This window comes from Lathyrus oleraceus, chromosome 2, assembly GCF_024323335.1.
Source record: "Lathyrus oleraceus cultivar Zhongwan6 chromosome 2, CAAS_Psat_ZW6_1.0, whole genome shotgun sequence".
NCBI classification, from domain to species: domain Eukaryota; kingdom Viridiplantae; phylum Streptophyta; class Magnoliopsida; order Fabales; family Fabaceae; genus Lathyrus; species Lathyrus oleraceus.
Window position 1 is genome coordinate 270,926,449 of NC_066580.1, and position 9,389 is coordinate 270,935,837.

The window sequence follows — 9,389 nt, forward strand, 5'->3', positions numbered from 1 at the left end:
TGAGTCGACGTAAGGAGTGGATGAGTCGACTCATTCAGGTTTTCCAGGAATGAGTCGACCTGTGACTCGACCTGTTCGGACCCAAAGGTTTTGCTCTGAGTCATGAGTCTACTCACAGAGCTTAAACTTCAAAAAATGAGTTTTGCAACATATTATGACCAATTTAAACCGATCTCCTATGAACCTAGGATATTTACTATGATTAAGTGCATGATTCACATATAAGATATGCTCCTATATGCTTGGACACATGAAACCTATATTTTGAACATGTTAAAGGATGAATGCTTTCTATGCTATGATGATATTATCCAAAGACACGTTGTGGGCGACTAGAGAGGTTTGACATCATTAAAATAAGGACTAGGAATATTTGCCCTCACATACTCCCCCGTTTTGATGATGGCAAACCATGGCACAAACGCGTACTTTGATGGATATCCTCCCCTTGATTTTATGCATGCCTTTGAACATTCAGCTATTATCCATCTGCTAAATCTGTTATTTTGTTTGTTTCCATTGCTTATCCCCCTTTGACAACATCAAAAAGAGACAATGAAACGGTCAACATGAAATAAAAATATTCAGAATCACTTAGACAACGACTTTGCAACATATAATCATCAACAACCATGCACATAACAGGCAGTCAATGGAAGAAGTATATGCATAATTATCTCAAAGAGAAAAACATAATAAGGAAATAATATTACAATACATGTTCAATGGATACATTAAGACAAATAAGTAACTGGAATAACATGCACACATAAGAAAATAGAAATGCGTTGAATTTGAGCAATCATCTAAGGTCGTCGTCCACAGAACGATTCATGTCTACCTCTATAGCCGGATGGTGGACGCGTAAGTCTTTCTTATTCATAGAGGTTGGTTAATTTAATGACGTTCGTGTTCAGCGTGTTTACGTAGCCTGCAAGAACGCAATTTGAGCCATAAATCCTTTGTAGGATGGTGGAGGAAAAGGAGTTGAAGTTGTCATTGTGAGTTTGTTGACTCCTTAGGTCCGTATACCGTTCCTCTTGGATGGAAGCAAAAGATGCAAAGTTGTCACCTTGAATCTGAATTTGTTCCTGCAATGCTGTGAACCTCTCCTCTTGAAGTGTAGAGAAGTTTTGCTGCTGGATTTGCATGGTTCTCAACATTTCCATTACTTCAGAGTTTTTTCGAGTTGAGAAGAGGGTGTAGGCATATAGGATGAACGATTGTTGGTCCACCTTGTGTGTTGCCATTTACCCCATCCTTGATTATTGGATGGATGTTGTCCGGGATTAGGACCAAGCCAATCACCATGGTCAGTGACTTGATGGTCGTGCTGCATAGGTTGAGAGTTGTCTTCATTATTTTCTTCCTCTTCTTCACCTTCTTCATCTTCATCATCATCATCATTATCATCATCATCATCATCATCATCATCACCATCATCCTCACATTCTTCCACAGGCCGAGCATTAGTGCCTGGAACTGGTTGACGAGTTTTGTATAGTCGCACTAAGTATTCCCAAGTGTAGCCCATCAAACTCAAAGTTTTCTGACAAAATTCTTGATGTACAGTTATGGATTTGTATGGAATTCGTTGAACTGAAACATTTTCTCTCTGAAGTATACTTTGAATAAATGAGGGATAACAGAGAGCAGTGCCTCTACCTGACTCTTTCAGAGCAAAGTGTTGGTATAAGCCCTAGAGGCCAATACTTTTGGTACTTGTATCGAATTATTTATTAATAATAAAAGGCATTTTCTTTATTATGGTTGATTAATAAAGTCCCTGGAATAGATAGTCCGTTTAATGTATTAAGTGTGACTTAATCATGAGAACACATTAAACATAAGGGCACTGTTCTTAAAGTATCCGTAGTCGAGCTTTAATGTGAAGTGGGATAATATTAAAGCATTAAGACTATTATGTTTGTAGACTGATGATCACATCTCATGGATCATGGATAAAGAGTTATCAAGTCTTAAACATAGGTATGAATATTAGGATTAATATTTATACCGGATTGACCCGCTATGAGAATACTATATAGAAAGTTATGCAAAGTGTCATAAGTTATTCTCATGGTGATAATAGTGTATACCACTCTTCGACCTGAAACCACTATGGATCCTAGATGTAGAGTCGAGTGCTTTATTGCTGATCCAACGTTGTCCGTAACTGGATAACCATAAAGACAGTTGATGGGTACTCCACGAAGCATGCTGAGGGACATGAGTCCTAGATGGAATTTGCCAATCCTGCGTAACAGGATAAATGTCTATGGGCCCAATATTGAACTGGACAAGGGTGACACGGTCTATACCTTGTGTTCAATATAGACATAAGGGCAAAGGGGTAATTATACACATAATTATTATCACAGGAGGTTTTGTCAGATCACATGACATTTTCGTGACTTGGGTAGCAGTGATGTGTTGCTAGATACCGCTCACTGTTTATTATGTTAAATGCGTGATTTAATATAATTGCCAACGCCACGAAAACCTATAGGGTCACACACAAAGGACGGATTGATGAGAGATAGAGTAACTAAGGAACACCGTAAGGTACGGTGCACTTAAGTGGGAGACGAAATATGGTAAGGTACCAAATACTTAAGTGATTTTGGGCATATTATAAGATATGGGCCAAAATACACTTAAGTGGGCTTTTTAGCTTGAAGCCCACTCAAGTGGTTCTATAAATAGAACCCCTTGGGTAGAAGCATTGTCACTCCAATCCACTCAGACAGAAATTCAAGTAGAGACTTGGAATTTTGTTTCCCTCTTTCTCTCACTCAAAGCCTTCATTCATAACAGCTAGCACTGCGATTGAAGGAATCCGTTCGTGTGGACTGAGTAGAGACGTTGTCATCGTTCAACGTTCGTGATCGCCCCGTGGATCTGTATCAAAGGTTTTGATCATTATCAGAGATCTGCACCAAAGGTTTGAATCGCCACAAGAGGTAACGATTCTATCACTGATCATGCCCATTCGTAAGGATCACTAAATGGAGAAATTTTTAAATTCCGCTGCGCCTTGGATGGCAATTCTCCTTCACAAAGATCCTACTTGCAACATAGTGCGACCAATTTACTTTTATTTTGTGTTTCAGTACATAAACCAGGTGTACTTCGGCCTTGTCCACTCGGGAGTAACAACCTTGTTTAGGACGCAGAATATGCGTCACAATCCAGTGTAAAATCCTGTCAATAGGCTTCAACTAACCCGTAGTCACATTAGTAGGGAATATAGTGCTTTGAACAACTTTGTTAGAAAACGGTTTCCTCAGCATTTTGTTTAAGTCAGTCCTAAAATCATAGTCGGGAGCATATACATTGTCGGTAATTTTGAGGTTGTTTGGAAACGATAGTGGAGAGGTCTCAAATAGAGATTTCCACACGTCATCATTCACTTCAACAACATTATTACCAATGTTGCATGTAAACATAAAGCCTTCGAATTTTTTAGCCAAGCCGGTATAAAACAATTTGACTAAATCCTCATTATACTCAGTGATGAAGTTTAAGAATAAATCAATTCCTTGAAAACTAATACGTTCAACAACCTTTGGAATGTGCATGTGTCCAGTCACTAACGGTGAGTAAATGTATTGCTTTATAGTAGTTCTGTTTTTGAACTTCTTATCATAGATTTCAGTAAGATCATCAGAGAGTAAGGATAAAGCGATTACCGAAACATGTGGTCGAGATGGTGCATTCCCGGTGTGAGAAGAGGGTCCTCTAGCAGATCTTTTTCCAGATGCTCTTGAAGCCATTGGAGTGTTGTTGGTAAAAAGATCTTAGGGTTTTTTTGTGAAGGAGAGAGATAGAGAAAGGGAGAAGATTGAGTAAACAACTGAATTAATGATGCAGAAAAAGTGAATTTTGGATAATTGAGTCGACCAGATGGAGAGACATATGTGTTGTATCCAACAACGAAGAGTCGACTCATGGATCGACGTAGTGGGACCCGAAACAAATGCAGTCTTTGTGTTGGACAACAAAGAGTCGACTCACACGTGTGATGAGTCGACACACTGATGTTTGAAATCCTAAAAAAGTAGATCTGGATAGCGATGAGTCGACCCATAGGTCGACCTGTTGGGACCCGAGGAAAATATTGGGATTGAGTTCTTAGTGATGGGACGACGCATGGGTCGACCTGTTGGGACTCGAAGAAAAAAAAGAGATTGATGTCGACACATAGGTCGACCTATTGGGACTCGAGGAAAACACATAAATTGATGACTTGACTCACAAGTCGACCTGTTGGGACCCGAGGAAAACGCAGAAATTGATGAGTCGACTCACCAGTCAACCTGTTGGGATCCGTGTTACTAGTTAGATGATATGAGGTTCAAACTAATTTTCTTAACACAAAATGCATGATAATTGAGATACCTAAGCAAATTCAAGCATAAAAATGGATCACACCTAGTTCAAATGAATCAATCATGAATATCAAAACTTAACAAGTATATATACATGCATAATTGATCAATATAGGTCAAATGGATAGGAACAATATTACCTCCAATGGTGATAGAAAACAAGTGCCCTCATATAGCCCTCACTTATGAATCACGGAATGGACAGGCATGATATATATATATATATATATATATATATATATATATATATATATATATATATATATATATATATATATATATATATATATATATATATATATATATATATATATATATATATATATATATATATATATATTTAAACGCGGTCTGAGATATCGAGAACACCAGGTTCCCTACGGATGTGGAAGAAAGGCTCTGTGGCAAGTGATTTTGTGAAAATATCGGCAAGTTGATTTTTGCTATCAACATGCTCGAAGACAACATCACATTTCTCAACATGATACCTAAGGAAGTGATGCCGAATTTCAATATGCTTAGTGCGCGAATGTAGTATAAGATTTTTGGTTAAATTGATGGCGCTTGTGTTGTCACAAAAAATGGGAATACGTTCAAGTTGAACATTGAAGTCGAGTAATTGTTGTTTGAGCCACAAAATTTGAGCGCAACAATTACCCGCAGCAACGTATTCCGCCTCAGCGGTTGACAAAGAAACTGAAACTTGATTTTTGTTGTGCCAACTTACCAAGGAATTTGAATAAAAATGACAAGTGCCACTGGTGTTTTTCCTATCCGATTCGCAACTGGAAAAGTCGGAATCGGAGTAACCAACCAAAGAGCAATCACTTCCCTTAAAGAACCAAAGCCCATACTTTGAAGTACCAAAGAGGTATCTAAGTATGCGCTTGACGGCTTTTAAATGTGATTCTTTGGGACATGATTGATACCTAGCACACATACATAGACTAAACATATTGTCTGGTCGAGATGCGGTAAGATAGAGGAGAGATTCGATCATACCTCTATCATTTTTAATATCTATGACCTTACCATTTTCTTCCTAATCCATGTTAACAGCGGTAGGCATTGGAGTGTTGATCACTTTGGAGTTTTCCATATCGAAGCGTTTAAGTAGCTCATTACAATACTTCGTTTGGCTCACGAAAGTTCCTTCTTCAAGTTGCTTGATTTGAAGTCCGAGGAAGTAATTTAGCTCCCCCATCATGCTCATTTCGAATTCTCCCTGCATCAACTTAGAGAACTCCTTGACCAAATTAATGTTAGTAGATCCAAAAATAATGTCATCTACATAGACTTGAACTAAGATGGAGTATTTTCCTTGACGCCTAATAAAAAGGGTAGTATCAACCTTCCCTCTTGAGAATCCTTGCTCTAGTAGGAATTTGCTAAGTTGCTCATAACATGTCCTAGGGGCTTGTTTGAGGCCGTACAAAGCCCGCTTGAGCTTATAAATATAGTTTGGTTGCTCATGGTTTTCAAAGCTGGGAGGTTGAGATACATAAACCTCTTCATTTATATGACCATTAAGGAAAGCGCTCTTGACATCCATTTGCAATAACTTGAAATTTTGAGAACAAGCATAGGCAAGAAAAAGGCGTATAGCCTCGAGTCGGGCAACCGGAGCATAAGTTTCCTCATAGTCTATGCCTTCCTCTTGGGTATACCCTTGAGCAACAAGGCAAGCCTTGTTGCGAGTTATGACTCCGTTTTTATCTAACTTGTTCCTAAACACTCATTTAATGTCGATTACTCGATGGTCTCGCAGAGAGGGAACAAGATCCTACACCTCATTTCTTTTAAATTGATTAAGTTCCTCTTGCATAGCTAGAAACCAATTTTCATCGAGTAATACGTCTTTGGAGTTTTTAGGCTCATTTTGAGAGACGAAAGCGAAGTGATAACAAAAGTTACTTATCTTTGACCGTGTTATAACTCCCTTTGAGATATCTCCTAGAATATTATCAATGGGATGATCCTTGGAAGATTTCCATTCCAAAGGAAGATCATTGTTATTGATGGAATGATCCTCCTATTTCTTTTCGGAATTAAGCTCCGACTCCTCCTCAGCTTTTTCCGGATGGGTGTCAACACGATTTTCTTCTTCCTTCCCTTTAGAAAATCATAAGGGGTCTTGTTCAGAATAGGACGAATGAGTATCCTATTCAGTACATAGCAGACCGTGTTTATGACATCGGCCCAAAAATATTTAGGAAGGTTGTTTTCATTGATTATAGTTCTTCCAAGCTCTTCTAAAAATTCGGTTTTTACATTCCATAACTCCATTTTATTGTGGAGTTCTTGGAGCAGAAAAATTATGATCAATGTCGTTTGTTTCACAAAATTGCTCAAAGAGATGGTTTTCAAATTCACCTCCGTGATCACTTCGAATAGTAACTATGCTAGTGTTCAATTTGTTTTGAGATATCTTGGCAAATTTTTCAGAAGTAGAAAAAATGTCGCTTTTACTTGCTAAGAAGATGGTCCAACAAAATCTAGAGTAATCGTCCACTATGAAAAAACCATAGTAGTTTCCACCTAGACTTTTAATTCTAGATGGCCCAAAGAGGTCCATATGGAGAAGTTCAAGGGGTCTCGTTGTGGAAACAATATTTTTATATTTAAACGAGATCCTTGTTTGCTTTCCCATTTGGCATGCATCACATAAGTGATCTTTTGAAAATTTGATTTTGGGAAGACCAACTACTAGATCTTTTGAGACAACTTTATTAAGCAAGTCAAGGTTGACATGCGCTAATCGCATATGCCAAAGCCACGAGTCTTCACTCATGGAAACGAGACATTTAGTGCTTGTCGAGGATACTTCATTCAAGTTAAGCATGTATACATTATTTTCCCTCCATCCCTAAGCACATCATTCTTATTATCATTATGTTCAATCATGCAACAGTCTTTTGAAAATGAGACTTTATACCCTTTGTCACATAATTGGCTAATACTAATGAGATTGTGCTTAAGGCCTTTAACTAAAAGGACGTCTGAGATAGTAGTAGAGGAGGGATTACCTACACTACCTTTTCCGAGTATAGCTCCCTTGTTATTGTCACCATAGGTCACAAACCCTTTCTTCTTAGGCACAAAGTCAAAGAATAAGGAAGAGTCACCCGTCATGTGTCTTGAGCATCCACTATCGAGAACCCATGTTCTCTCCGTATCCTCAAGACATTCCACCTACAAATTTAAACAAGGGAAGGAGGTACCCAATTTTCATTGGGTCCTAGTGTGTGAGTGAAACTTTGGTTGCATTTGGGCAACCATTTAAAAATGCCTTTAGGAACTAGAAATCTCCTAAATCGACATTTAGCAATAGTATGTCCCTTTTTGCAACAATATAGACAATTTAAGTTCGGATGAAAGTTGCTTTTGCTAACTTGATCCTTAACCACATAAGTGTATTTTTTATAAGGATTATTCATATTGCTTCTAAAATGTGATTAATCAATAGAAAATGTAACTTTAGGTTGTAAAGCCTTGTCTAATTTAGCTTGGAGAGTTCTAACCTCTCTTTGCCAAATGTGACAAGTTTCACATCCATCCCATCTAAATCAAAATCCCTTATCGTCTTCCATTTTGCCTTTAGTAGCCTATATCATAGATTTCTTAAGAGTTTCTAATTCCTTTTTGGAATCAGAAATCTTCTTTTCTAAATGACTGAAATTTTTCTTATTAGAGGCCAAGCGTTTAAAAGCTTCCTTGGCCTTGTTGTGTAGAGTACTAAAGGCGTTTTGCAAATCAGCATAAGACATTTTATCAGTATGATCATATTTGGAATGCCTTACATTCTTTTTCTTCCTTTGTTGAGTTGTAAGACAAAGATTGACAATTTCTTCTTCATCACTTGAGTTATCATCGCTTGAGGGTTCACTATCGCTCTCCCATGCGATGTATGCTCTTCTAGGTTTGCTAGGTTTGTTATGGCGTTTATCTTTTTCTTCAATAAGGGACACTCTGGCTTATAGTGGCCGGCCATTCTGCAATTAAAACATGATCCTTTTGACTTGTTTGTCTTGCCTTCCTCTCGATTCAGAAATTTTGATTGTCTTATTTAGTTGACAAGATTTTTGTCTGAATGTTGGACTTCATTTTTTCTAAGGTGTCAGTTATACCTCCTAACGAACAGCCCCATGTCTTCATTCAAATTTTTGTCATCTTCACTTGACTCACTTTCACACACATCATTGGTGGATGACTTATATCTTGAAGCCTTTAACGCAATAGACTTCCTTTCGGTGTTCTTGTCTTTCTCCTTCTTCTCCTTCTTTTGATTCTTCTCATGTTTCTCAAGATTCATGAGCTCTTGCTCATGCTCTTGAAGCTTCCCGAACAATGTCGTCATGTACAATGTTCTTAGATCATTGGCTTCCTTGATCACAGTGACTTTTGGTAGTCAATCCCTGTTAAGACATATTAAGATTTTATTAGTAGCAACATCATTAGGGGTATTTCTACCAAGAGCATTTAATTGATTGATTAGATGAGAAAATCTCTTTTGCATATCGGTAATGGTTTCACCATCTTCCATATGAAAAAGGTCAAATTCTTGAGTTAGGGTGTTGATTCTAGCTAGTTTGACATCATTGGTTCACTCATGGGTAATTTGCAATGAGTCTCACATAGCTTTAGCACTAGTACAATGGGAAACCCTATAATACTCATCAACATCTAAAGCGGCAATGAGCATATTTCTAGCTTTCCAATCGTAGCTATACTTTTTCTCATCTTCTTCATTCCATTGTACTTCAGGTTTAGGTACAACAAAGCCATCTTCACTGGTCATGGTTATTTCCATAGGACCATCTTGGATGACTTTCCATACTTTCCTATCAATAGAGTTGATATGGATACTGTAGCGGTAAATTCATGACCATGAAGTTATGGATAAACTTAACGTCAATAAAACCAGAGTCGCCACCGCGCTTTTATTGTTTCCAAGGGAAAAGGGAAAAGTACGAACAAAACCCAAAGATAAGAAGTTTT